A 20,780-nucleotide genomic window follows, 5' to 3' on the forward strand; every position below is an offset into this window, starting at 1 on the left:
CAATTGTTGGGTGTGTGGCCGACTCCCTCCCTATCAGAATTATGAAGGAGTCCTGCCTTTCTTTCCACATCCATTTACACATAATGGCTCCTGTGGAGCATGGTTCAGTTTAATCAATTCCATAGACTCAGACACAGCAGTTTACCAAGATCATTGGATATGGGGAAACCTGAACCTAGTTTTACTCAAAGTCTGCTACCCTGACAAGGAGGGTCGCCCCAAAAGAACAGGAACTGATCTAGAAAATGAAGTGTATGGATTAGGTAATTTTACACCTAATCTCATGATTCTAAATGTCGTATCCGAAGTTGAGCTAGTCTTACCCACCATGTCAGTATTCCCAGCAAAAGGTGAATTGTGTGTAAGAAAGGTTGGTTCCATACATATGGGCCATAGTAAATGCACTACTATAGTAGAATTCAGTGATCAAGGAAAATCTTCATTCAGAGCTTCTCGCCACTCCTACTTTATATGTGGTCAGACGGCATATATGCGTCTACCTCTAGATTGGGATGGTACCTGCTACATTGCATTCCTTTTGCCACCTGTTTTCCTAGCTCCTCCTGATTATTACAGAAATATTCATTTAGTACACAACAGAGAACGGAGAGATCTCCCCATTGTCGATTACACTGAGACGGCATGGGATAAGTATGTAGATTTTAATAAAGGCATCTTTCCCTATATAGGTACTGTTACTAATAGTAAGCTGATACGTAGATTAACTAGAACCCTTGAAGCAGTAGTGAATGAGACTATTTCCGCCCTAGGCAACTTAACGGAAGAACAGTCTGCTATGCGGATTGTTGTGCTTCAAAATCGTCTTGTCCTTGACGTCATCCTGGCTGATAGGGGCGGAGCTTGTAGGGTCATCGGATCAAGCTGTTGCGTATTCATACCAGAAAATTCGCCATCTGTATATAAAGCCATCACTCGCCTTCATAAGATTATAAGCCAGATACACCAGAACCCAGGCACTTGGACTTGGTCCAGTTGGTTTTGGAATGCGGTATCAGCCTGGGGATGGAGAGTTCTATCCTTCCTAGGTATTGGCCTTCTCATACTATTCAGTTGCTGTCTATGTCTGCAATGTGGACCAGCGATTTGTGCTCTGTGTGCCACATCATGTATTCCACATCAAGATTTTCATTCAAGATTCCGGAAGAAGAAAGAAGAACAAATGATGCTATATGAACAGATCAATGGATTGATGAAGATTGATTTCTCTTGAAGGGCAAGGAGGGGACAAGGAGGGAATGTGGAAATGTGGATTTTTCTGGTCAGTTATGTCCCCTATCTTGGACCCCAACGGTTCTATGTGCATGTCACAAGTACATGTATGTTCCCTCCAGTTCCAGTTATGAAGACGCAAATACATGTATGCCCACCGTCAACATGTCCTCTGCCAGATCCGCCATGAATAGGCCGGATATTCCATTCTTAAATATGAAAGGCCACCGGCTTTATATGGTTCACTTATGCCACTTTACAGTCCAGGCAAGTAGGCCCTGATTCTGTCATCAAAACTCCTCTTGCCTTCTGCCTCTGAAAGCTCCAGTCCGAGCCTGCATCTGTGACCATGAACTTTGTCTCATTCTCTGCGCGGCTCACGAAGCCTGACATCAGCCTATTCTCTGCCAAGAACTGTATTTCACCTTCGAATTATCTGCTTCCCCCTCAGCCGATGCATTCCTGCCTAGTAGTTTAAGTAAACATTCCTCCAGTTACCAAGCAAAAAGGCCCATCTTCTCTGTCCTCATGCAAGTAATTCATAGCCCTGTTACCATGGAATATTCCTACCCCCTCGCATTCAGTGTAGACACTTAGACGCTTGTACACGCACGCACAGTCAGTATAGAATAGATTCTGTCCGAGAGTCCTTCTTTTATGGATAACATAGTTCTTTAAACATAGGATGTTAGATATGATTTGGGATTAGGTTGACTTGACCCCCCAGACTTCTCGTCTCCACATATAGAGCTAAATGTCAAATCCCCGTCACCCCCTAGTTACACGTCAATTACACGTCATACTGCTGCGCGCGCATCCATGCCAAGTATTATCTTATAGATCCACCTATACATGACATCACAACCAATTATGTTCCTTTTTACTCATTATTACACCCATTTTCGGTTACGCGGACCACACGTCAATTTCCTTATCAATTGTTACGCCTACTGTATTCACTTCATTATAATGTATGGACTATAAAAGTTACTTTTTGTCAATAAAGTATGTACTTCACTTCCTGAACCCCCGTGGTGATGGAACTTGAGGCATCCGATTATAATCGTTTATTGGAATAAAGCCCATTCCGAACCTCTAATACCACGGATTCTGCCTCTCATTTTACTGAGCTATTTTATAATGTTTCTGTATCAAATTCAGTCCCGGTAAAGGAATTTTTATTTACCACAGCGTGTGCATCTGTGGAATATTATCTTGTGGAGTAAAAAATATGTTTATATTTATATGTTTTTATTTCCGTTGATGATGCCGAACCTTGTCTTACTGTAAGTAGGAAGGGTTTCCACCCTTTCTGTCTGTGTGAGCTATAAAGAATTTTGTTAAGACTATACTTTATGGGATCATTTCTATAGTTTTTTTTTTTTTTTTTTTGTTTTTTTTTTGTTTGAAACCGTTTATTGCAATCTCAAGAATATACAAGTATGGGCCTACAACCTTCCGGCTGGCCGCTAGAATGACAGGAGCATATGACATACATTCAAAAACACTTGGCGTTGCAGAGAAGCAAAATCAGGAGGTATCAACGTCGTGGGCCACATCACTCTGACCCCACAATACGGTTTCATTTTATACAACCAACACGAAAAACCACACCCGCAAGGCAACCCGCAATCGAAAGTAACAGCACGTGCTCCCCAAATGGGGGACCCCAGCCATCCACAGGAGTCTAAAGAGGGGAAGGGGAACGGATCGAGGACTGGGGGAACCCTGTGCCCGGGGCTGGGGAAAGGAGTCAGCTAAGGGGACGGGGCTGGTGAGGCAGCAGGCAGCAGTGGTGGCGCGCAGATACCCCCGCGGTAGGCGTTCCAGGGGCCCCATACTTTCACCCATGTCCCAGGCTTACCCCTCGCCACATACACCACCTTTTCTCGGAACATGCACCAATCCATGTGTTCTTTCCAGGCCGACACCGCCGGGGATTTCTATAGTTTTTAACTGAGGAAATGTGTTTGAAAGTGTCTGGTCTTCGCTAACCACGAGGAAGAATTGTAGTTTTCTCTTTTGGGCGTGAAGTGAGTGAACAGTGTTGCATTCCTGTAGCTGCTGTTTGCTATTGATGATCGTTCCTGTTCCTTTCAGGAGGATTGGAGAAAGAGAACACAAACTGAGTGGTTAGCTTTTATTTTTGGGTGTAAGAAAGTCTATCAGTTTCTAATTTCTTGTTTAGTTTGTCATTTCTTTTTTGATTTCTTTGGTTTCTTGTAACTTAACTGTTGAGTATATGAATACTTATTAGAAGCTGTTGAGCTTTCTTGGACTTGTGGTTTTTGCAAGAGGTTCTCTTTGAAAGGCACCTCTCACCATCAGTTGATAATTTGGTATGTTATTTATAAAAAAAGCTTTGTTTTTCGAACATGGATAGTAAAGAGTACATTTTAAATGGACTGTGCGTATGAGCTATTTGTAGAGCCTAGACTTCTGCAAGGCAACTACTGCTACTCAAAAGATTTATCACTCTTTCAAATAGACTGTTTAAAGAAACCTGCTAATGCTAGTTAGGCCGTTTAGAGTAAGAGGAAGCGTAACACCCTGGCTTCTTACAACTTACAAGGCTGCGGTGGATCTTAGACTGCTAAGGATGAAAAACTACTCCTTTGGTATTTGTTAAAGTTTTCACAGGAATTCGTGCGGTGCAAAGCAGAAGTAAGGGACTGCGTCTGTTTACTTTTCATTATAAAAGCTTGCGTGCTCAGCACAAAATCTTGCAGCTCCCAACAAGCCCCTGTGCAACCCTTAGTACATCAAGGGCTTGATGCATTCGAACTTTGGAATTTTGCAAGATCCATTGGGGACAGAGGAGTTGCAACGATCGAATAATGGTCAGAACGAGCCACCTGCTCCTGCAAGTGCCATTTTTTTGGTTCTCCTGGTTCAAGTTAGAGTATTCTTACTTCATTGACTGGAATGTTGTGATATCAGTATAGACTTTCTGCCTCGGGTATCACATTGATTAAATGTTCTATCCCCTCGATATAGAAGCTCAGCTTTAACTTGAGTCTATAACTCAAACAGAGGGTATTTAATGACCATTGTAGCCCCCTGTAGCGTTGACCTATGGTATTTTAGAACACTGGAAGATTGAGAGCCTCATGTAGAGAATCGTAATATCAGCTGGTTGTAAATAGTAAAATAAGCCCTGTGCCTTGAAAGTTCTATAGCTGTAATGGTTAGAACCCCAAATGCCACCATTTTGGATATCCACTATGCTGCGACACCTATGAAACGAGGTAGGTGGGCTGGCGCCAGGCCGTAAATTGTAGAAGTTTACAGTTTGGTGACAGGCCAGGTGAATACCCAGAGCCTTTGCCTCTTCTTGGCTTTGTAAGAGTCTGGGGCATCGCCCGACTGCTTTTCCAGCCATGGTCTGTTTTTACGTAAAAATTACAAAGTTGAGACCATATTGTGATAGCCTTTTAGCCTGCCCCAAGAGGCGATTTTCCTGGTCCCCTTTCTTGTGTTTGTCCAGTGCCTTCAACTTTAGTCTATCATGCTGAATTAAACTTTAGTTAGCTGCATAGATTGCAGCGTCAGGTTTTAATTATCTATCACTGATCTACTGAGAGCTTAGCCAGGTGGCAGAAAAAATGCTCTTGTGATATCTTCCTGTAACCCTTGGACAGCTTGGCATAGAGTTATAAAACTCTTTGTCTTGATATGTTATGTAGAACCAAGATTGAAATAGTATTTGTAAGTGGCCCAAAGGTGTTGCAGATAAGTTCTGATCTAAAAAGGAAGGGCACAGGCAGAGTTTAATTTTTGAAACAACTGTCTACTGTTGATGGCCGTTCCTTTCTTCATTTGAGGATATGCTGTAAAACGGAATTATATACTGAAAAGTTCAATTCCTGTTCTAATAAATATTAGATACAAAACGTTTCTGGCAAGTATTCACTTCCCAGTGTAAAAAGTCTTCTGTACACAAAACATAAACTATATTTTGGATACTTCTGTAGTGCTGAGACACCTAAAGGTCTTTTAGCTTTGAAAAGCTGCATGAATTCAAGCTGGGTGGTAGTACAAGTTGTTCATGTGAACGCTTTCTTAGATAGCCAGGCATTCAGGGCTCTTCTGAAAGTGATAGGTTCCGTTATCTCCCGTATGTGCTGCAAGAGGTTTTTCACTAAGTCTGGACCCCCGTCGAAGTTCATCGTCTGCTTAGAGTCTTACATGTGAACTGGGGAACAGTTAGGGGCATATCATCAAGCTGGTGATAAAAAAATGATCGCCTAATTAGCAAGGTCACGCTAACGCGTGAAACCTTGCATTAGCGTCGGGATTCCTAACGCCCAGCTTTGCATCTCTAATGAGATGCAAAGTGGGCGTACCTGACCTGACATGACAGGAGAAATGTCGCTAAGCGACATTTCTCCTATCATCAAGGCCCACGCTATGAAGCATAGCGGCAGGAAAAGTAGCGATAACCCCTGTTATTGCTACTTTCCTTACGCCTGCTTCAGGACTGACTTAGCCATGGTATCCTATGTAAGGTGGATATCATGGCTAAGTTTGTGAGTCCCTATCAGCAAGCTAACGCCACACTTCGTGACATTATCGCTGGGTTTCCAGCGATAATCTCACGTTAGGCAGTTAGCGTTAGGATTTTTATCGTTTTTGAGATAAGCGTTGCTAATAGCACGTTATCTCAGCGATAATAATCCACGCTAGCCGGCGATAATTATCCTAGCGCTAAGTGCGCTTAGCGATAATTATCGCCGGTTGTTGCTGATATGCCCCTTAGTTTGTTTGGGGAAACTAATAAAAGATGTTGCCGTACATTTGATCTGTGGTGCAACTGTTCAAAATTTAAAGGTAGCTTGAATGCTACAACGTTTGTTTCCACGCTTGCAACCTTAGCAGGTCCCTTCTCGCTAGTGATCAGTGTCACTCTTTTGGCTGTTTGACAGATGCTAATCTGGACCAACTATTCGGATTAAAAATCATCTGTATGATCTTGTGGAACCTGCAGTTTTTTGAAGAATTTTCCAACTCTCCCTGTGGTACAGCATTGGGTCAGGAACAGGCAGGCTGAATTTGATTGGTTGCTAATTTAAAATATGCAAATTTATAAAGCAGTGTCTCACCAGGATCTATTGAGTAGGCTTTAATGTAAATAAAGGCGTATGCGTGTGCATCTGTGGAATATTATCTTGTGGAGTAAAAAATATGTTTATATTTATATGTTTTTATTTCCGTTGATGATGCCGAACCTTGTCTTACTGTAAGTAGGAAGGGTTTCCACCCTTTCTGTCTGTGTGAGCTATAAAGAATTTTGTTAAGACTATACTTTCAGGGATCATTTCTATAGTTTTTAACTGAGGAAATGTGTTTGAAAGTGTCTGGTCTTCGCTAACCACGAGGAAGAATTGTAGTTTTCTCTTTTGGGCGTGAAGTGAGTGAACAGTGTTGCATTCCTGTAGCTGCTGTTTGCTATTGATGATCGTTCCTGTTCCTTTCAGGAGGATTGGAGAAAGAGAACACAAACTGAGTGGTTAGCTTTTATTTTTGGGTGTAAGAAAGTCTATCAGTTTCTAATTTCTTGTTTAGTTTGTCATTTCTTTTTTGATTTCTTTGGTTTCTTGTAACTTAACTGTTGAGTATATGAATACTTATTAGAAGCTGTTGAGCTTTCTTGGACTTGTGGTTTTTGCAAGAGGTTCTCTTTGAAAGGCACCTCTCACCATCAGTTGATAATTTGGTATGTTATTTATAAAAAAAGCTTTGTTTTTCGAACATGGATAGTAAAGAGTACATTTTAAATGGACTGTGCGTATGAGCTATTTGTAGAGCCTAGACTTCTGCAAGGCAACTACTGCTACTCAAAAGATTTATCACTCTTTCAAATAGACTGTTTAAAGAAACCTGCTAATGCTAGTTAGGCCGTTTAGAGTAAGAGGAAGCGTAACACCCTGGCTTCTTACAACTTACAAGGCTGCGGTGGATCTTAGACTGCTAAGGATGAAAAACTACTCCTTTGGTATTTGTTAAAGTTTTCACAGGAATTCGTGCGGTGCAAAGCAGAAGTAAGGGACTGCGTCTGTTTACTTTTCATTATAAAAGCTTGCGTGCTCAGCACAAAATCTTGCAGCTCCCAACAAGCCCCTGTGCAACCCTTAGTACATCAAGGGCTTGATGCATTCGAACTTTGGAATTTTGCAAGATCCATTGGGGACAGAGGAGTTGCAACGATCGAATAATGGTCAGAACGAGCCACCTGCTCCTGCAAGTGCCATTTTTTTGGTTCTCCTGGTTCAAGTTAGAGTATTCTTACTTCATTGACTGGAATGTTGTTATATCAGTATAGACTTTCTGCCTCGGGTATCACATTGATTAAATGTTCTATCCCCTCGATATAGAAGCTCAGCTTTAACTTGAGTCTATAACTCAAACAGAGGGTATTTAATGACCATTGTAGCCCCCTGTAGCGTTGACCTATGGTATTTTAGAACACTGGAAGATTGAGAGCCTCATGTAGAGAATCGTAATATCAGCTGGTTGTAAATAGTAAAATAAGCCCTGTGCCTTGAAAGTTCTATAGCTGTAATGGTTAGAACCCCAAATGCCACCATTTTGGATATCCACTATGCTGCGACACCTATGAAACGAGGTAGGTGGGCTGGCGCCAGGCCGTAAATTGTAGAAGTTTACAGTTTGGTGACAGGCCAGGTGAATACCCAGAGCCTTTGCCTCTTCTTGGCTTTGTAAGAGTCTGGGGCATCGCCCGACTGCTTTTCCAGCCATGGTCTGTTTTTACGTAAAAATTACAAAGTTGAGACCATATTGTGATAGCCTTTTAGCCTGCCCCAAGAGGCGATTTTCCTGGTCCCCTTTCTTGTGTTTGTCCAGTGCCTTCAACTTTAGTCTATCATGCTGAATTAAACTTTAGTTAGCTGCATAGATTGCAGCGTCAGGTTTTAATTATCTATCACTGATCTGCTGAGAGCTTAGCCAGGTGGCAGAAAAAATGCTCTTGTGATATCTTCCTGTAACCCTTGGACAGCTTGGCATAGAGTTATAAAACTCTTTGTCTTGATATGTTATGTAGAATCAAGATTGAAATAGTATTTGTAAGTGGCCCAAAGGTGTTGCAGATAAGTTCTGATCTAAAAAGGAAGGGCACAGGCAGAGTTTAATTTTTGAAACAACTGTCTACTGTTGATGGCCGTTCCTTTCTTCATTTGAGGATATGCTGTAAAACGGAATTATATACTGAAAAGTTCAATTCCTGTTCTAATAAATATTAGATACAAAACGTTTCTGGCAAGTATTCACTTCCCAGTGTAAAAAGTCTTCTGTACACAAAACATAAACTATATTTTGGATACTTCTGTAGTGCTGAGACACCTAAAGGTCTTTTAGCTTTGAAAAGCTGCATGAATTCAAGCTGGGTGGTAGTACAAGTTGTTCATGTGAACGCTTTCTTAGATAGCCAGGCATTCAGGGCTCTTCTGAAAGTGATAGGTTCCGTTATCTCCCGTATGTGCTGCAAGAGGTTTTTCACTAAGTCTGGACCCCCGTCGAAGTTCATCGTCTGCTTAGAGTCTTACATGTGAACTGGGGAACAGTTAGGGGCATATCATCAAGCTGGTGATAAAAAATGATCGCCTAATTAGCAAGGTCACGCTAACGCGTGAAACCTTGCATTAGCGTCGGGATTCCTAACGCCCAGCTTTGCATCTCTAATGAGATGCAAAGTGGGCGTACCTGACCTGACATGACAGGAGAAATGTCGCTAAGCGACATTTCTCCTATCATCAAGGCCCACGCTATGAAGCATAGCGGCAGGAAAAGTAGCGATAACCCCTGTTATTGCTACTTTCCTTACGCCTGCTTCAGGACTGACTTAGCCATGGTATCCTACGTAAGGTGGATATCATGGCTAAGTTTGTGAGTCCCTATCAGCAAGCTAACGCCACACTTCGTGACATTATCGCTGGGTTTCCAGCGATAATCTCACGTTAGGCAGTTAGCGTTAGGATTTTTATCGTTTTTGAGATAAGCGTTGCTAATAGCACGTTATCTCAGCGATAATAATCCACGCTAGCCGGCGATAATTATCCTAGCGCTAAGTGCGCTTAGCGATAATTATCGCCGGTTGTTGCTGATATGCTCCTTAGTTTGTTTGGGGAAACTAATAAAAGATGTTGCCGTACATTTGATCTGTGGTGCAACTGTTCAAAATTTAAAGGTAGCTTTAATGCTACAACGTTTGTTTCCACGCTTGCAACCTTAGCAGGTCCCTTCTCGCTTGTGATCAGTGTCACTCTTTTGGCTGTTTGACAGATGCTAATCTGGACCAACTATTCGGATTAAAAATCATCTGTATGATCTTGTGGAACCTGCAGTTTTTTGAAGAATTTTCCAACTCTCCCTGTGGTACAGCGTTGGGTCAGGAACAGGCAGGCTGAATTTGATTGGTTGCTGATTTAAAATATGCAAATTTATAAAGCAGTGTCTCACCAGGATCTATTGAGTAGGCTTTAATGTAAATAAAGGCGTATGCGTGTGCATCTGTGGAATATTATCTTGTGGAGTAAAACATATGTTTATATTTATATGTTTTTATTTCCGTTGATGATGCCGAACCTTGTCTTACTGTAAGTAGGAAGGGTTTCCACCCTTTCTGTCTGTGTGAGCTATAAAGAATTTTGTTAAGACTATACTTTCAGGGATCATTTCTATAGTTTTTAACTGAGGAAATGTGTTTGAAAGTGTCTGGTTTTCGCTAACCACGAGGAAGAATTGTAGTTTTCTCTTTTGGGCGTGAAGTGAGTGAACAGTGTTGCATTCATGTAGCTGCTGTTTGCTATTGATGATCGTTCCTGTTCCTTTCAGGAGGATTGGAGAAAGAGAACACAAACTGAGTGGTTAGCTTTTATTTTTGGGTGTTAGAAAGTCTATCAGTTTCTAATTTCTTGTTTAGTTTGTCATTTCTGTTTTGATTTCTTTGGTTTCTTGTAAATTAACTGTTGAGTATATGAATACTTATTAGAAGCTGTTGAGCTTTCTTGGACTTGTGGTTTTTGCAAGAGGTTCTCTTTGAAAGGCACCTCTCACCATCAGTTGATAATTTGGTATGTTATTTATAAAAAAAGCTTTGTTTTTCGAACATGGATAGTAAAGAGTACATTTTAAATGGATTGTGCGTATGAGCCATTTGTAGAGCCTAGACTTCTGCAAGGCAACTACTGCTACTCAAACGATTTATCACTCTTTCGAATAGACTGTTTAAAGAAACCTGCTAATGCTAGTTAGGCCGTTTAGAGTAAGAGGAAGCGTAACACCCTGGCTTCTTACAACTTACAAGGCTGCGGTGGATCTTAGACTGCTAAGGATGAAAAATTACTCCTTTGGTATTTGTTAAAGTTTTCACAGGAATTCGTGCGGTGCAAAGCAGAAGTAAGGGACTGCGTCTGTTTACTTTTCATTATAAAAGCTTGCGTGCTCAGCACAAAATCTTGCAGCTCCCAACAAGCTCCTGTGCAACCCTTAGTACATCAAGGGCTTGATGCATTCGAACTTTGGAATTTTGCAAGATCCATTGGGGACAGAGGAGTTGCAACGATCGAATAATGGTCAGAACGAGCCACCTGCTCCAGCAAGTGCCATTTTTTTGGTTCTCCTGGTTCAAGTTAGAGTATTCTTACTTCATTGACTGCAATGTTGTGATATCAGTATAGACTTTCTGCCTCGGGTATCACATTGATTAAATGTTCTATCCCCTCGATATAGAAGCTCAGCTTTAACTTGAGTCTATAACTCAAACAGATGGTATTTAATGACCATTGTAGCCCCCTGTAGCGTTGTCCTATGGTATTTTAGAACACTGGAAGATTGAGAGCCTCATGTAGAGAATCGGAATATCAGCTGGTTGTAAATAGTAAAATAAGCCCTGTGCCTTGAAAGTTCTATAGCTGTAATGGTTAGAACCCCAAATGCCACCATTTTGGATATCCACTATGCTGCGACACCTATGAAACGAGGTAGGTGGGCTGGCGCCAGGCCGTAAATTGTAGAAGTTTACAGTTTGGTGACAGGCCAGGTGAATACCCAGAGTCTTTGCCTCTTCTTGGCTTTGTAAGAGTCTGGGGCATCGCCCGACTGCTTTTCCAGCCATGGTCTGTTTTTACGTAAAAATTACAAAGTTGAGACCATATTGTGATAGCCTTTTAGCCTGCCCCAAGAGGCGATTTTCCTGGTCCCCTTTCTTGTGTTTGTCCAGTGCCTTCAACTTTAGTCTATCATGCTGAATTAAACTTTAGTTAGCTGCATAGATTGCAGCGTCAGGTTTTAATTATCTATCACTGATCTGCTGAGAGCTTAGCCAGGTGGCAGAAAAAATGCTCTTGTGATATCTTCCTGTAACCCTTGGACAGCTTGGCATAGAGTTATAAAACTCTTTGTCTTGATATGTTATGTAGAATCAAGATTGAAATAGTATTTGTAAGTGGCCCAAAGGTGTTGCAGATAAGTTCTGATCTAAAAACGAAGGGCACAGGCAGAGTTTAATTTTTGAAACAACTGTCTACTGTTGATGGCCGTTCCTTTCTTCATTTGAGGATATGCTGTAAAACGGAACTATATACTGAAAAGTTCAATTCCTGTTCTAATAAATATTAGATACAAAACGTTTCTGGCAAGTATTCACTTCCCAGTGTAAAAAGTCTTCTGTACACAAAACATAAACTATATTTTGGATACTTCTGTAGTGCTGAGACACCTAAAGGTCTTTTAGCTTTGAAAAGCTGCATGAATTCAAGCTGGGTGGTAGTACAAGTTGTTCATGTGAACGCTTTCTTAGATAGCCAGGCATTCAGGGCTCTTCTGAAAGTGATAGGTTCCGTTATCTCCCGTATGTGCTGCAAGAGGTTTTTCACTAAGTCTGGACCCCCGTCGAAGTTCATCGTCTGCTTAGAGTCTTACATGTGAACTGGGGAACAGTTAGGGGCATATCATCAAGCTGGTGATAAAAAATGATCGCCTAATTAGCAAGGTCACGCTAACGCGTGAAACCTTGCATTAGCGTCGGGATTCCTAACGCCCAGCTTTGCATCTCTAATGAGATGCAAAGTGGGCGTACCTGACCTGACATGACAGGAGAAATGTCGCTAAGCGACATTTCTCCTATCATCAAGGCCCACGCTATGAAGCATAGCGGCAGGAAAAGTAGCGATAACCCCTGTTATTGCTACTTTCCTTATGCCTGCTTCAGGACTGACTTAGCCATGGTATCCTATGTAAGGTGGATATCATGGCTAAGTTTGTGAGTCCCTATCAGCAAGCTAACGCCACACTTCGTGACATTATCGCTGGGTTTCCAGCGATAATCTCACGTTAGGCAGTTAGCGTTAGGATTTTTATCGTTTTTGAGATAAGCGTTGCTAATAGCACGTTATCTCAGCGATAATAATCCACGCTAGCCGGCGATAATTATCCTAGCGCTAAGTGCGCTTAGCGATAATTATCGCCGGTTGTTGCTGATATGCTCCTTAGTTTGTTTGGGGAAACTAATAAAAGATGTTGCCGTACATTTGATCTGTGGTGCAACTGTTCAAAATTTAAAGGTAGCTTGAATGCTACAACGTTTGTTTCCACGCTTGCAACCTTAGCAGGTCCCTTCTCGCTAGTGATCAGTGTCACTCTTTTGGCTGTTTGACAGATGCTAATCTGGACCAACTATTCGGATTAAAAATCATCTGTATGATCTTGTGGAACCTGCAGTTTTTTGAAGAATTTTCCAACTCTCCCTGTGGTACAGCGTTGGGTCAGGAACAGGCAGGCTGAATTTGATTGGTTGCTGATTTAAAATATGCAAATTTATAAAGCAGTGTCTCACCAGGATCTATTGAGTAGGCTTTAATGTAAATAAAGGCGTATGCGTGTGCATCTGTGGAATATTATCTTGTGGAGTAAAAAATATGTTTATATTTATATGTTTTTATTTCCGTTGATGATGCCGAACCTTGTCTTACTGTAAGTAGGAAGGGTTTCCACCCTTTCTGTCTGTGTGAGCTATAAAGAATTTTGTTAAGACTATACTTTATGGGATCATTTCTATAGTTTTTTTTTTTGTTTTTTTTTTTGTTTGAAACCGTTTATTGCAATCTCAAGAATATACAAGTATGGGCCTACAACCTTCCGGCCGGCCGCTAGAATGACAGGAGCATATGACATACATTCAAAAACACTTGGCGTTGCAGAGAAGCAAAATCAGGAGGTATCAACGTCGTGGGCCACATCACTCTGACCCCACAATACGGTTTCATTTTATACAACCAACACGAAAAACCACACCCGCAAGGCAACCCGCAATCGAAAGTAACAGCACGTGCTCCCCAAATGGGGGACCCCAGCCATCCACAGGAGTCTAAAGAGGGGAAGGGGAACGGATCGAGGACTGGGGGAACCCTGTGCCCGTGGCTGGGGAAAGGAGTCAGCTAAGGGGACGGGGCTGGTGAGGCAGCAGGCAGCAGTGGTGGCGCGCAGATACCCCCGCGGTAGGCGTTCCAGGGGCCCCATACTTTCACCCATGTCCCAGGCTTACCCCTCGCCACATACACCACCTTTTCTCGGAACATGCACCAATCCATGTGTTCTTTCCAGGCCGACACCGCCGGGGATTTCTATAGTTTTTAACTGAGGAAATGTGTTTGAAAGTGTCTGGTCTTCGCTAACCACGAGGAAGAATTGTAGTTTTCTCTTTTGGGCGTGAAGTGAGTGAACAGTGTTGCATTCCTGTAGCTGCTGTTTGCTATTGATGATCGTTCCTGTTCCTTTCAGGAGGATTGGAGAAAGAGAACACAAACTGAGTGGTTAGCTTTTATTTTTGGGTGTAAGAAAGTCTATCAGTTTCTAATTTCTTGTTTAGTTTGTCATTTCTTTTTTGATTTCTTTGGTTTCTTGTAACTTAACTGTTGAGTATATGAATACTTATTAGAAGCTGTTGAGCTTTCTTGGACTTGTGGTTTTTGCAAGAGGTTCTCTTTGAAAGGCACCTCTCACCATCAGTTGATAATTTGGTATGTTATTTATAAAAAAAGCTTTGTTTTTCGAACATGGATAGTAAAGAGTACATTTTAAATGGACTGTGCGTATGAGCTATTTGTAGAGCCTAGACTTCTGCAAGGCAACTACTGCTACTCAAAAGATTTATCACTCTTTCAAATAGACTGTTTAAAGAAACCTGCTAATGCTAGTTAGGCCGTTTAGAGTAAGAGGAAGCGTAACACCCTGGCTTCTTACAACTTACAAGGCTGCGGTGGATCTTAGACTGCTAAGGATGAAAAACTACTCCTTTGGTATTTGTTAAAGTTTTCACAGGAATTCGTGCGGTGCAAAGCAGAAGTAAGGGACTGCGTCTGTTTACTTTTCATTATAAAAGCTTGCGTGCTCAGCACAAAATCTTGCAGCTCCCAACAAGCCCCTGTGCAACCCTTAGTACATCAAGGGCTTGATGCATTCGAACTTTGGAATTTTGCAAGATCCATTGGGGACAGAGGAGTTGCAACGATCGAATAATGGTCAGAACGAGCCACCTGCTCCTGCAAGTGCCATTTTTTTGGTTCTCCTGGTTCAAGTTAGAGTATTCTTACTTCATTGACTGGAATGTTGTGATATCAGTATAGACTTTCTGCCTCGGGTATCACATTGATTAAATGTTCTATCCCCTCGATATAGAAGCTCAGCTTTAACTTGAGTCTATAACTCAAACAGAGGGTATTTAATGACCATTGTAGCCCCCTGTAGCGTTGACCTATGGTATTTTAGAACACTGGAAGATTGAGAGCCTCATGTAGAGAATCGGAATATCAGCTGGTTGTAAATAGTAAAATAAGCCCTGTGCCTTGAAAGTTCTATAGCTGTAATGGTTAGAACCCCAAATGCCACCATTTTGGATATCCACTATGCTGCGACACCTATGAAACGAGGTAGGTGGGCTGGCGCCAGGCCGTAAATTGTAGAAGTTTACAGTTTGGTGACAGGCCAGGTGAATACCCAGAGCCTTTGCCTCTTCTTGGCTTTGTAAGAGTCTGGGGCATCGCCCGACTGCTTTTCCAGCCATGGTCTGTTTTTACGTAAAAATTACAAAGTTGAGACCATATTGTGATAGCCTTTTAGCCTGCCCCAAGAGGCGATTTTCCTGGTCCCCTTTCTTGTGTTTGTCCAGTGCCTTCAACTTTAGTCTATCATGCTGAATTAAACTTTAGTTAGCTGCATAGATTGCAGCGTCAGGTTTTAATTATCTATCACTGATCTGCTGAGAGCTTAGCCAGGTGGCAGAAAAAATGCTCTTGTGATATCTTCCTGTAACCCTTGGACAGCTTGGCATAGAGTTATAAAACTCTTTGTCTTGATATGTTATGTAGAACCAAGATTGAAATAGTATTTGTAAGTGGCCCAAAGGTGTTGCAGATAAGTTCTGATCTAAAAAGGAAGGGCACAGGCAGAGTTTAATTTTTGAAACAACTGTCTACTGCTGATGGCCGTTCCTTTCTTCATTTGAGGATATGCTGTAAAACGGAATTATATACTGAAAAGTTCAATTCCTGTTCTAATAAATATTAGATACAAAACGTTTCTGGCAAGTATTCACTTCCCAGTGTAAAAAGTCTTCTGTACACAAAACATAAACTATATTTTGGATACTTCTGTAGTGCTGAGACACCTAAAGGTCTTTTAGCTTTGAAAAGCTGCATGAATTCAAGCTGGGTGGTAGTACAAGTTGTTCATGGGAACGCTTTCTTAGATAGCCAGGCATTCAGGGCTCTTCTGAAAGTGATAGGTTCCGTTATCTCCCGTATGTGCTGCAAGAGGTTTTTCACTAAGTCTGGACCCCCGTCGAAGTTCATCGTCTGCTTAGAGTCTTACATGTGAACTGGGGAACAGTTAGGGGCATATCATCAAGCTGGTGATAAAAAATGATCGCCTAATTAGCAAGGTCACGCTAACGCGTGAAACCTTGCATTAGCGTCGGGATTCCTAACGCCCAGCTTTGCATCTCTAATGAGATGCAAAGTGGGCGTACCTGACCTGACATGACAGGAGAAATGTCGCTAAGCGACATTTCTCCTATCATCAAGGCCCACGCTATGAAGCATAGCGGCAGGAAAAGTAGCGATAACCCCTGTTATTGCTACTTTCCTTATGCCTGCTTCAGGACTGACTTAGCCATGGTATCCTATGTAAGGTGGATATCATGGCTAAGTTTGTGAGTCCCTATCAGCAAGCTAACGCCACACTTCGTGACATTATCGCTGGGTTTCCAGCGATAATCTCACGTTAGGCAGTTAGCGTTAGGATTTTTATCGTTTTTGAGATAAGCGTTGCTAATAGCACGTTATCTCAGCGATAATAATCCACGCTAGCCGGCGATAATTATCCTAGCGCTAAGTGCGCTTAGCGATAATTATCGCCGGTTGTTGCTGATATGCTCCTTAGTTTGTTTGGGGAAACTAATAAAAGATGTTGCCGTACATTTGATCTGTGGTGCAACTGTTCAAAATTTAAAGGTAGCTTTAATGCTACAACGTTTGTTTCCACGCTTGCAACCTTAGCAGGTCCCTTCTCGCTAGTGATCAGTGTCACTCTTTTGGCTGTTTGACAGATGCTAATCTGGACCAACTATTCGGATTAAAAATCATCTGTATGATCTTGTGGAACCTGCAGTTTTTTGAAGAATTTTCCAACTCTCCCTGTGGTACAGCGTTGGGTCAGGAACAGGCAGGCTGAATTTGATTGGTTGCTGATTTAAAATATGCAAATTTATAAAGCAGTGTCTCACCAGGATCTATTGAGTAGGCTTTAATGTAAATAAAGGCGTATGCGTGTGCATCTGTGGAATATTATCTTGTGGAGTAAAAAATATGTTTATATTTATATGTTTTTATTTCCGTTGATGATGCCGAACCTTGTCTTACTGTAAGTAGGAAGGGTTTCCACCCTTTCTGTCTGTGTGAGCTATAAAGAATTTTGTTAAGACTATACTTTCAGGGATCATTTCTATAGTTTTTAACTGAGGAAATGTGTTTGAAAGTGTCTGGTCTTTGCTAACCACGAGGAAGAATTGTAGTTTTCTCTTTTGGGTGTGAAGTGAGTGAACAGTGTTGCATTCATGTAGCTGCTGTTTGCTATTGATGATCGTTCCTGTTCCTTTCAGGAGGATTGGAGAAAGAGAACACAAACTGAGTGGTTAGCTTTTATTTTTGGGTGTTAGAAAGTCTATCAGTTTCTAATTTCTTGTTTAGTTTGTCATTTCTGTTTTGATTTCTTTGGTTTCTTGTAATTTAACTGTTGAGTATATGAATACTTATTAGAAGCTGTTGAGCTTTCTTGGACTTGTGGTTTTTGCAAGAGGTTCTCTTTGAAAGGCACCTCTCACCATCAGTTGATAATTTGGTATGTTATTTATAAAAAAAGCTTTGTTTTTCGAACATGGATAGTAAAGAGTACATTTTAAATGGATTGTGCGTATGAGCCATTTGTAGAGCCTAGACTTCTGCAAGGCAACTACTGCTACTCAAACGATTTATCACTCTTTCGAATAGACTGTTTAAAGAAACCTGCTAATGCTAGTTAGGCCGTTTAGAGTAAGAGGAAGCGTAACACCCTGGCTTCTTACAACTTACAAGGCTGCGGTGGATCTTAGACTGCTAAGGATGAAAAATTACTCCTTTGGTATTTGTTAAAGTTTTCACAGGAATTCGTGCGGTGCAAAGCAGAAGTAAGGGACTGCGTCTGTTTACTTTTCATTATAAAAGCTTGCGTGCTCAGCACAAAATCTTGCAGCTCCCAACAAGCCCCTGTGCAACCCTTAGTACATCAAGGGCTTGATGCATTCGAACTTTGGAATTTTGCAAGATCCATTGGGGACAGAGGAGTTGCAACGATCGAATAATGGTCAGAACGAGCCACCTGCTCCAGCAAGTGCCATTTTTTTGGTTCTCCTGGTTCAAGTTAGAGTATTCTTACTTCATTGACTGCAATGTTGTGATATCAGTATAGACTTTCTGCCTCGGGTATCACATTGATTAAATGTTCTATCCCCTCGATATAGAAGCTCAGCTTTAACTTGAGTCTATAACTCAAACAGATGGTATTTAATGACCATTGTAGCCCCCTGTAGCGTTGTCCTATGGTATTTTAGAACACTGGAAGATTGAGAGCCTCATGTAGAGAATCGGAATATCAGCTGGTTGTAAATAGTAAAATAAGCCCTGTGCCTTGAAAGTTCTATAGCTGTAATGGTTAGAACCCCAAATGCCACCATTTTGGATATCCACTATGCTGCGACACCTATGAAACGAGGTAGGTGGGCTGGCGCCAGGCCGTAAATTGTAGAAGTTTACAGTTTGGTGACAGGCCAGGTGAATACCCAGAGCCTTTGCCTCTTCTTGGCTTTGTAAGAGTCTGGGGCATCGCCCGACTGCTTTTCCAGCCATGGTCTGTTTTTACGTAAAAATTACAAAGTTGAGACCATATTGTGATAGCCTTTTAGCCTGCCCCAAGAGGCGATTTTCCTGGTCCCCTTTCTTGTGTTTGTCCAGTGCCTTCAACTTTAGTCTATCATGCTGAATTAAACTTTAGTTAGCTGCATAGATTGCAGCGTCAGGTTTTAATTATCTATCACTGATCTGCTGAGAGCTTAGCCAGGTGGCAGAAAAAATGCTCTTGTGATATCTTCCTGTAACCCTTGGACAGCTTGGCATAGAGTTATAAAACTCTTTGTCTTGATATGTTATGTAGAATCAAGATTGAAATAGTATTTGTAAATGGCCCAAAGGTGTTGCAGATAAGTTCTGATCTAAAAACGAAGGGCACAGGCAGAGTTTAATTTTTGAAACAACTGTCTACTGTTGATGGCCGTTCCTTTCTTCATTTGAGGATATGCTGTAAAACGGAACTATATACTGAAAAGTTCAATTCCTGTTCTAATAAATATTAGATACAAAACGTTTCTGGCAAGTATTCACTTCCCAGTGTAAAAAGTCTTCTGTACACAAAACATAAACTATATTTTGGATACTTCTGTAGTGCTGAGACACCTAAAGGTCTTTTAGCTTTGAAAAGCTGCATGAATTCAAGCTGGGTGGTAGTACAAGTTGTTCATGTGAACGCTTTCTTAGATAGCCAGGCATTCTTGGCTCTTCTGAAAGTGATAGGTTCCGTTATCTCCCGTATGTGCTGCAAGAGGTTTTTCACTAAGTCTGGACCCCCGTCGAAGTTCATCGTCTGCTTAGAGTCTTACATGTGAACTGGGGAACAGTTAGGGGCATATCATCAAGCTGGTGATAAAAAATGATCGCCTAATTAGCAAGGTCACGCTAACGCGTGAAACCTTGCATTAGCGTCGGGATTCCTAACGCCCAGCTTTGCATCTCTAATGAGATGCAAAGTGGGCGTACCTGACCTGACATGACAGGAGAAATGTCGCTAAGCGACATTTCTCCTATCATCAAGGCCCACGCTATGAAGCATAGCGGCAGGAAAAGTAGCGATAACCCCTGTTATTGCTACTTTCCTTATGCCTGCTTCAGGACTGACTTAGCCATGGTATCCTATGTAAGGTGGATATCATGGCTAAGTTTGTGAGTCCCTATCAGCAAGCTAACGCCACACTTCGTGACATTATCGCTGGGTTTCCAGCGATAATATCACGTTAGGCAGTTAGCGTTAGGATTTTTATCGTTTTTGAGATAAGCGTTGCTAATAGCACGTTATCTCAGCGATAATAATCCACGCTAGCCGGCGATAATTATCCTAGCGCTAAGTGCGCTTAGCGATAATTATCGCCGGTTGTTGCTGATATGCTCCTTAGTTTGTTTGGGGAAACTAATAAAAGATGTTGCCGTACATTTGATCTGTGGTGCAACTGTTCAAAATTTAAAGGTAGCTTGAATGCTACAACGTTTGTTTCCACGCTTGCAACCTTAGCAGGTCCCTTCTCGCTAGTGATCAGTGTCACTCTTTTGGCTGTTTGACAGATGCTAATCTGGACCAACTATTCGGATTAAAAATCATCTGTATGATCTTGTGGAACCTGCAGTTTTTTGAAGAATTTTCCAACTCTCCCTGTGGTACAGCGTTGGGTCAGGAACAGGCAGGCTGAATTTGATTGGTTGCTGATTTAAAATATGCAAATTTATAAAGCAGTGTCTCACCAGGATCTATTGAGTAGGCTTTAATGTAAATAAAGGCGTATGCGTGTGCATCTGTGGAATATTATCTTGTGGAGTAAAAAATATGTTTATATTTATATGTTTTTATTTCCGTTGATGATGTCGAACCTTGTCTTACTGTAAGTAGGAAGGGTTTCCACCCTTTCTGTCTGTGTGAGCTATAAAGAATTTTGTTAAGACTATACTTTATGGGATCATTTCTATAGTTTTTTTTTTTGTTTTTTTGTTTTTTTTTTTGTTTGAAACCGTTTATTGCAATCTCAAGAATATACAAGTATGGGCCTACAACCTTCCGGCCGGCCGCTAGAATGACAGGAGCATATGACATACATTCAAAAACACTTGGCGTTGCAGAGA

General features: G+C 41.5%; 5 non-coding genes across 5 annotated transcripts; all 5 read left to right on the top strand.

Annotated features, from left to right (window-relative positions):
• Positions 1–3,151: 3,151 nt before the first annotated feature.
• On the top strand, positions 3,152–3,364 carry LOC146858682 (small nucleolar RNA U3). Its single transcript, XR_014980262.1, has one exon. It is a non-coding gene; the product is annotated as a small nucleolar RNA U3 (small nucleolar RNA).
• A 3,161-nt stretch (positions 3,365–6,525) lies between these two features.
• LOC146858683 (small nucleolar RNA U3) lies at positions 6,526–6,741 on the top strand. Its single transcript, XR_014980528.1, has one exon. It is a non-coding gene; the product is annotated as a small nucleolar RNA U3 (small nucleolar RNA).
• A 3,160-nt stretch (positions 6,742–9,901) lies between these two features.
• On the top strand, positions 9,902–10,117 carry LOC146858684 (small nucleolar RNA U3). The gene has a single exon (XR_014980619.1). It is a non-coding gene; the product is annotated as a small nucleolar RNA U3 (small nucleolar RNA).
• A 3,732-nt stretch (positions 10,118–13,849) lies between these two features.
• Positions 13,850–14,062, top strand: LOC146858685 (small nucleolar RNA U3). The gene has a single exon (XR_014980263.1). It is a non-coding gene; the product is annotated as a small nucleolar RNA U3 (small nucleolar RNA).
• A 3,160-nt stretch (positions 14,063–17,222) lies between these two features.
• On the top strand, positions 17,223–17,438 carry LOC146858686 (small nucleolar RNA U3). The gene has a single exon (XR_014980205.1). It is a non-coding gene; the product is annotated as a small nucleolar RNA U3 (small nucleolar RNA).
• The last annotated feature ends 3,342 nt before the right edge of the window (positions 17,439–20,780 follow it).

This window comes from Triturus cristatus, chromosome 3_2 (genome assembly GCF_964204655.1).
Source record: "Triturus cristatus chromosome 3_2, aTriCri1.1, whole genome shotgun sequence".
Taxonomy (NCBI): domain Eukaryota; kingdom Metazoa; phylum Chordata; class Amphibia; order Caudata; family Salamandridae; genus Triturus; species Triturus cristatus.